Raw genomic sequence first — 8099 nt, 5'->3', positions numbered from 1 at the left:
CTCTGTCACAACTTTTAAACTCGGCTGCTCTAGTGCAGGAGCAGCCATTGATGTACTGAACAGATAGGTCTGACTATGCCAATAAAACCTTATTTACAAGAGCAGTTAGCAGACCAAGCTTGGCCCTGGAGCTGGGGTTTGTGGATCCCTGCCCTGGCATGGCTGCATGCTGGTGGGGACCAGTTAAAGAAGGCATCTGTGGTGCTGATGAAAGAAAAAGCCAAATAAGTCTCCTGAAAAAGATGGAGGGGATTTAGAACCCAAAACGTGTGGTTGGGATGGTGGGGAGAACTTTTGCTGCTGTGGGTCAGATGCAAGGAGGTGGGAGGTGTGATGGGGGCAGTGTGAGGTCTGCCCCAGAGACACCTGTTACTCTGCGAAACGAGCTGAGGTCACCAGCTGAGCGTGTGGGAGATGTCAGGGCTTTGAGGAAAGAGACCCAGGAAAACTGCGCTTTGGGGATGCAGACGGAAACTTCTACAGAACCACGGTGGTGTAGCAGGGAAGGACCTCCTGACTGCTTGGATCATAAAGCTGAACTGAAAGTGGCCTCAGTGAGCTGGGCATTGGGACCGATCCACTGCTCAGGGATGGGTCTGCAGAAGCCAAGTGTTGGGTTCATCAGGGTCAGGGTTTTGCCAGGCAAGCAAGCTGGAGAGGAGGGGGGCGTTTATAAGTGAGTTAATGATGGGCCCTGAAATCTAAGCTGGGGGAGGAGGAAGGAGCAATGGGGAGGGTGAAAGTGAGAACAGACAGGGGTTCTTGGGTGCGTAAGCTGGTGTCCGGGAGCTGGGCATTTGGACTTGAGGGATCAATGGAGCCGCGGTTTCTGAAACCAGAGTCCAGGGCTGCAGTGGGGTAGGTGGCTGAGGTGCAGGGATGGGAAGTTCACCAGACTTGGAGGGGCGAGCATGCAGAGCCTGGGGTCTGGAAGGGTCACCCACTCCCATGAGCATCAGAGTCCCTTCAAGTGACCTCAGTCATTGTGAATTAGGGGCGTCCAGGGGACTGGCGAAGGCAACCCTGAGGCAGGAGAGGATGACAGGGTCAGGTGGCAGAGTCTCCATGGAGGAGGAGGAGTCAGGAGTATATGAATCCACCCCCGGGCTCCTGGGCACCACTGGCGTGCGGCGGAAACATGTTCCACCTGAGGTGCCTAGAGGGTACCGCGTCCCGGCAGGCAGGAGGGAAGGGACAGCTCAGAGCAGCTGCCAGCCAGCTGGGTGCAGAGGCAGGCTCGCGGACCTCAGAGAGAACAGGAGATGGGGCGGGGCGCGGGGAGTGCGTGAGCTTACGTGTCTGCTTGTGTCAGTGAATGTGAGTGAGTGATCGTGGGTGGTAAGCATGCATGTGAATGTGTCGAGGGTGGATGGTGTCGGGTGTGAGTGTGTGCGTGAGCACAGATGCTTGTGTGAGCATCAGGGGGTGAATGTGTGTGAATGAATGTTCATGGATGAGTGTGTATATGTGAGCATGGGTGTGTATTTGTGTGGGGGTAGGGGTGTGGAGTCTGGATGAATGTGAAAGTGAACACGTATGGGTGTGAGAGGGTGAGTGTGGATGTATTCAGTGTGAGTGTGTGTGTGGGGGGTGCAGTGAAAGTGTGTGTGTGTGTGTGAATGTGTGGGTGGTGAGTGTGGGGTGAAGGTGCGTGTATGGGAAGGCCTGTGAGTGTGGATGTGTGTAGGTGTGTGTAAACGGGAGAGAGGGTTGGTTTGCTTACTGTATGGGGTGGGGAGGAAGGGAGGAGGCAGGACGGGGAAGAGGGCAGATGGACAGGGTCGGGTCAGCTGAGGGGCTGAACAGGGCGGGACAGGGCTGAGGGAAGGTCTGGGATGGCTGAGGTGGGAGGGGTCCTCCTGAGGGTCTGGGTCGGAGGGGATGTCTCACCCTGCTCAACTCCTATGACCCCAAGTGAGCGGTGGTTTCTACGGCAACTGCTCTTCAGGCTCCCATGCCCTGTATTCGCATTGTCAAAATCGCTACTGAATGTCTTTATCATCAAGTCTAAGTATTTCTCTTGATTCCATTGATTAGATGACTTATTCCTCATTCCCTGTAAATGAGCATTTTGATTTTATGCAGTTTTTCCATTATTAACAGCACTGTCATGTAGGTCCTTGAAGCGTTTCACTCATCTCACAACCGCTTCCACAGGATAAGTTCCTTGAAGAGGAATTGTTCGGTCAAAAAGTATGTAAAGATCTAAGTCATTGGATCTGTGCTGCCAAAATGCTTTCTGAAAAGACTGAAACAGTTTACAACTTCAGCAGCCCTATGGGAATATACACTTCCTCATAACCTCAGTAACTCTGAGTATTTATTTTTCATCTTTGATTAATTAGATCTTTAAATATATGGCATTTCACTACTGTTGCAATATGCTGTTATTTCTTTATTGGCAAGCACACGCATTTTATTATTTGAGTATGGGCACTCTTATCATGAATTGCTTTTCCTTATCCTTTGGGGATTTTTTGGCAAAGTGTTATTGGTTAGGTAAGAATGCTAGTAAAATAACAGTCCTTTGCTGGTTGTATATGTTGAAAACGCTTCTCCTTGATTATTTGACTTTGAATTAAAAACCTTTTTGGCGGTTTTTAATAGAAGAAAAAAATCTAATTGGTGTAGTCAGAGCTATCAATCTTTTCCTTTGTTTTTTGCCTTTGGTGTGAAGCTTTAGCTTTCCAACTCAAAAATTATGTAAATATCACCTACATTATCTTCTAGTACATTTATACTGTAAGGCGATGGCACCCTACTCCAGTACTCTTGCATGGAAAATTTCATGGACGGAGGAGCCTGGTGTGCTGCAGTCCATGGGGTCACGAAGAGTTGGACATGACTGAGCGACTTCACTTTCACTTTTTACTTTCACTCATTGGAGAAGGAAATGGCAACCCACTCCAGTGTTCTTGCCTGGAGAATCCCACAGAGTCGGACACGACTGACGCAACTTAGCAACAACAACATTTAGATAATTGAATCATCTAGAATTTATTTTGCTTTAACTCTTGAAGTACAAATCTGACTTTACCTTTCTTCTCTTTTCTTCTTTGTTTTTGGATGCATTGGGTCTTAGTTGCAGCATGAGGGATCTTGCGGTATAGCATGTGGCTTCTCAAGTTGGGGCACGTGGGCTCAGTAGCTGTGGCGCACAGGCGTTGCTTCCCCATGGCATGTGAGATCCTAGTTCCCTGACCAGGGATTGAACCTGTGTCCCCTGCATTGGAAGGCAGATTCTTAACCACTGGACCACCAGGGAAATCTGTAACTTTGCCCTTCAGAGTGATTTTTCACATCCCCCCTACTTCTTTGCTGCCTTCAATCACGTGTCCAATAACCGTTTGCCGAGCAGCTGCTATGTGCCAGCTTCATTCTTGCCTATGCACGGTAGTTGTCTTGGAAACTTCCTGGGAGCTCCTATAAGACAGAATCTTCATTTACTGATTGTGTTTTCCCTTAATGTCTTCTTTAAAGGCCCTCCCTCCAAATTCAGTCACATTCATATTGAATACCTGGGGTTAGTGGAAGCAATTTTCAGAGAAATAGTAGCTGAAACTTTACAGGCATTATGAAAGACCTCAAGCTAAAGTTTCAAGAAATGCCAAGAACCTCCAAGCAAAACAAATACAAACTCACTGAGGCAAGTCACAGAAAAATGACTGAAAATCAAAGAGGGACTCTTATAAGTAACGAGAGGGAAGAAAGATATGTTTGTGTCAAAAGAGTATTCAGTTGACAGCTAACTTCTCAAGAGTCAAGATAGAAATAGAAGACAATGAAATGTCTTAAGAGAGGTGAACTGTTTTTAAAAAGCTGCAGCTTGGGATTTGACACGCTATGGTTATTACCTTCCAAAATGAAGACAAAACTTTGGAGAGGAGACCAAACTACTAATTTTCACCAGTAGACCCCCAGTAAAGGATTTCCCCCCTTTTTTGGCCATGCTTTGCAGCATGCAGGATCTTAGTTACCTGGCCAAGGATTGAACCCATGCCCCCTGCATTGGAAACACAGAGTTTTAACCACTGGGCAGCCAGGCAAGTGAAGGAATTATTAAAGGAATTTCTTCAGGCAGAAAGAAGATAAGTTCAGACAGAAGTATCAGAGGAAGAAAAAAACACATGGAAAAGGTAATTATAGGCTTTATGTAAATAAAGATAGGTTATATACAACAAGAATGATGTTTCATGGAATTTTTAATATATGTAGAGTTAAGATATCTCTGACAACAATAGCATACAAAGCATGACAGAAAATGCAGTTACAGAGCTCCAAAGTCTTTGCATTGTCCAAGGTGGCAAAAACACTAATTAATATTAGACTTGATTAAGTATGGTACATATTGCAATCATTATGATAATCACCAAAAACATAGTAATAAAATATTACTAAGAGATTATCAGACACACAATGGAGTAATAAAAAGTATTTAATTCCGGGGACTTCCCTGGTGGTCCAGTGGTTAAGATTACGCTCTTCCGATGCAGGGGGTACAGGTTCGATCCTTGGTTGGTGAACTGAGATCCAACATGCTACACCCTGCATCAGCCCCCTCCCCAAAAATATTTAATTCAAGAGAAGATTATTATGCCCTCCAAAAATAATATGTTGAGTCTAACTCTCAGTGGCTCAGAGTTTGACTTTGTTTGAAAACAGTCTTTGCTGATGCAATTAGTAGGTAAGACAGACTGGAGTAGAATGGGCCCTTAATCCAATAAGACTGGTGTCTTTATAAGAAGATGACCATGTAGCAAACCAGTCAGTCCTAAAGGAAATCAACCCTTAAAATTCATTGGAAGGACTGCTGTTGAAGCTGAAGCTCCAATGCTTTGGCCACGTGATGCAAAGAACCAAGAAACTGGAAAAGACCTTGATGCTGGAAATGATTGAAAGCAAAAGGCGAAAGGAGCAGCAGAGGATGAGATGGTTAGATAGCATCACCAGCCAGTTCACTGGACAGGAATCTGAGCAAACCCCAGGAGATGGGAAGGACAGAGGAGCCGGGCGTGCTGCAGTCCACGGGGTCACAAAGAGTCAGACACAGCTTAGCGGCTGCACAACAACAACATAAAGACACGGAGACCCAGAAAAACACCAGATGAGTACGAAGGCAGACTGGAAGGACGTTTACAAGTCAAGCGGTGCGAAGCCTTGCTGGCCATTACCGGAAGCTAGGAGAGAGGCATGGGGGAGGGGGCCTCCTTTAGCGCCTCCCGCAGGAAACAATGATGCTGATGACACCCTGCTTTTTCAGAAGGCTTCCTGAACTCTGAGAGAATAGATCTCTATTGTTTTAAACCATTCAGTCTGTGGCACTTAGTCATGGCTGCCCTAGAAAACAAAGGCAAAACAAACAAAAAGAAGAAACATAGAATAGGTGGAAAAACTGAAAACCACACACTACTGCGGCAGACATAAACTCAGCTCAAGTTATACAATCAACACAAAGAATACCAGATAGGAAAAAAAAATGTTTTTAACAATTTAAATGTAAGGCTAAGATGAGACTTCCCAGGCAGTCCAGTGGTTAAGACTTTGCCTTCCAATGCAGGGGGTGCCAGTTTGATCTCTGGTTGAGGAGCTGAGAGCCCACGTGCTTTGCAGCCAAAAAATCAAAACATAAAAAAAAGAGAGGCAATACCATAAGAAATTCAGTAAAGGCTTTAAAATGGTCCCCATCAAAAAAAAAAAAAAGTAAGGTTAAGAAATGTAGAAAATAAAAATATGGAAAGAGAAGCATCATGCAAACAAGAGTCAGAAGTGTAGATGTACTAATATCCCCCAAAAGTAGACTTTAACACAAAGATTACGAGAGAGAGAGTGGTTTCATAATGATTAAAGGTTCAGTCTATTAGGAAGCTTAATAGTTCCAGGTCTTCACGTTCTTAATGACGTGATACATAAGGTAAAAGTTGACAGAACTGAGAAAAATGTCAAATCCAGGGACACAGAGAGGAGGAGGAACAGCCAAGGCGATGGACCGGCCCGGTGGCCAGCAGATGGCGAGGCTCCAGGTGAGCAGGAAGACACTAGGGTGTGAAGCTCTCCACGAAGTTTCAGAGAAGGGGTGGGATGGAAGGTTGGTCCAGGACGCTGATGCCAAGGACGTAGACGAGCAAAGGGACAGGGGGAGGCGGCCTGAACACCGAGACCTCAAACAAGCCAGGCGTTTTGCAAGGAAGTAGAAGGCCTTGAAGAGGCTCGAGGAAACAAGGAAGACATCCACTCCGCTGACTTACCCCAGGATCCGTGAGATTTACAAAATCAAACCACTCCCATTGGACTTCCCTGTTGGTGCAGGGTTAAGACGCTGCCTGCCAATGCAGGGGACAGGCCTTCAATCCCTGGTCCAGGAAGATTCCACCTGCCCTGGACAACTAAGCCTGAAACTCCTGAGCTCATGTGCTTAGAACCCAAGCTCCACAACAAAGGCCCCGCGGTGGGCAGCCTGAGCTCCACGACGAGGGTGTAGCCCCCGCTCGCTGCAACCAGAGAAAGCCCACGCACAACAACAGAGACCAGTGTAGCCAAAAATAAATTTAAAAAAACAAACACTCCCATTTGAGAGACCTCAGGGAAGAGGCCTCTGCGGGGAAAGGGGTTGGGGGCTGGAAGGATAAAAAACATGTAGAGTTGCCAGGGGTGTCAGCTGAGCAGGGCACACAGAGGAAGGGCCTGGAACCAGAGGGCCAGGGGAGGAAGCAAACGTTACCGGGATGACCATGTGATGGCAGGGGCGTCAGGGGAGCAGCATCTAAAAGAAACAGGGGGAAAGCCCACAGTGGACTGAGGCCAAGCGGTACCATGGAGGGAGGAGCGCTTGAGTCCAGCAGACAGATACACCTTTCCGGGCCAGGCACTGACAGATCCAGAGACTCTAGCCCCAGGGCCCTTTCCATCTGTTCCTGTGTGGGCACCCCACCCCACATCCTCACCCTAGCTTTAATAAGGGCCCTTCTGAGGGTGATCCTGAAACCTTTTCTAGCCCGGGCCACTCTCCGAGCTCTGGACCCTGCAGACACCATCTCCTGGCCAGCTCCTCTGGTCCACGCTCAGGAACCACAATCTGATCCTGGATAGTCCACCACCCTCCCCATGACTCAATCTATCAATCAATCAAACAGCAACTCCCTGGGCCTCATCTCCTATTCTAGCCAGTTGTGAAGTCCCAGATCATGGGAATCATGTTGGACCCTTTCTCTCTCACCCTTGAGAATTGGAATATTTCCTGCCAGATCAATAAACAAGAATGTCAGAGTCATCAGCGATTCCAGTCCTCCAGGGCAGTCAGGAAGGAGAAGCCCTGTGATCAGTCAGGCTGCAGCCACACCCTACAGGGAGTCCAGAGGAACTCAGGATGCGAAAAACACAGGATACTGGCCCCAGATAGCTGAAATGCATATGAAAGGAATGATTTCAGTGAGCCCAGACGCTTGCATCCTCCCATACACAGAAAAACACTAAATTCCGTAACTTGAATTAACAAATAATCTGACGTTCAGACTACCTGCTCTTGTTGAGAAGCTCCTAAGTAACCCGACTCCTCCCCACACCTTCTCGGAACAGTTCCTCAGGGTCGCCTGAGATGATGTCTCCCGGGCTTGCAGTCCTAAAAATTCCCCCTGAGTAAAACAACTCGCAACTTTTAGGCTGTTTCTGTTTTCAAGTTGACACCCTCCACACCCATCTCCAATCCGTCAACCAAGCGGGGCTGACCTCACTTCCTAAGTACCCTGGCGGTTTGTCTTATCTAGTCCTCCCCACCCCTGCCCCGGAGAAGGCAATGGCACCCCACTCCAGTACTCCTGCCTGGAAAATCCTATGGACGGAGGAGCCTGGTGGGCTGCAGTCCATGGGGTCGCCAAGAGTCGGTCACAACTAAGCGACTTCACTTTCACTCTTCATTTTCCTGCACTGGAGAAGGAAATGGCAACCCACTCCAGTGTTCTCGCCTGGAGAATCCCGGGGACGGGGGAGCCTGGTGGGCTGCCGTCTATGGGGTCGCACAGAGTCGGACACGACTGAAGTGACTTAGCAGCAGCAGTGGCAGTCCTCCCCCAGAGCTTCCCAGCTCACGTGGCCATCATCCCCCC

At 48.0% G+C, this 8099-nt stretch overlaps 1 long non-coding RNA gene across 1 annotated transcript; it reads right to left on the bottom strand.

Annotated features, from left to right (window-relative positions):
- Positions 1 to 2978: 2978 nt before the first annotated feature.
- LOC147350589 (uncharacterized) lies at positions 2979 to 7782 on the bottom strand. The gene is made up of 2 exons (XR_015148996.1): positions 7514 to 7782; positions 2979 to 3423 (listed from the first exon to the last, which is right to left on the bottom strand). It is a non-coding gene; the product is annotated as an uncharacterized LOC147350589 (long non-coding RNA).
- Between the last annotated feature and the right edge of the window lie 317 nt (positions 7783 to 8099).

Source organism: Bos grunniens, chromosome 20, assembly GCF_055505025.1.
Source record: "Bos grunniens cultivar Pamir isolate PY7600 chromosome 20, Bosgru_T2T1.0, whole genome shotgun sequence".
NCBI classification, from domain to species: Eukaryota; Metazoa; Chordata; class Mammalia; order Artiodactyla; family Bovidae; genus Bos; species Bos grunniens.
This window is presented reverse-complemented; position numbering and strand designations above follow the sequence as displayed.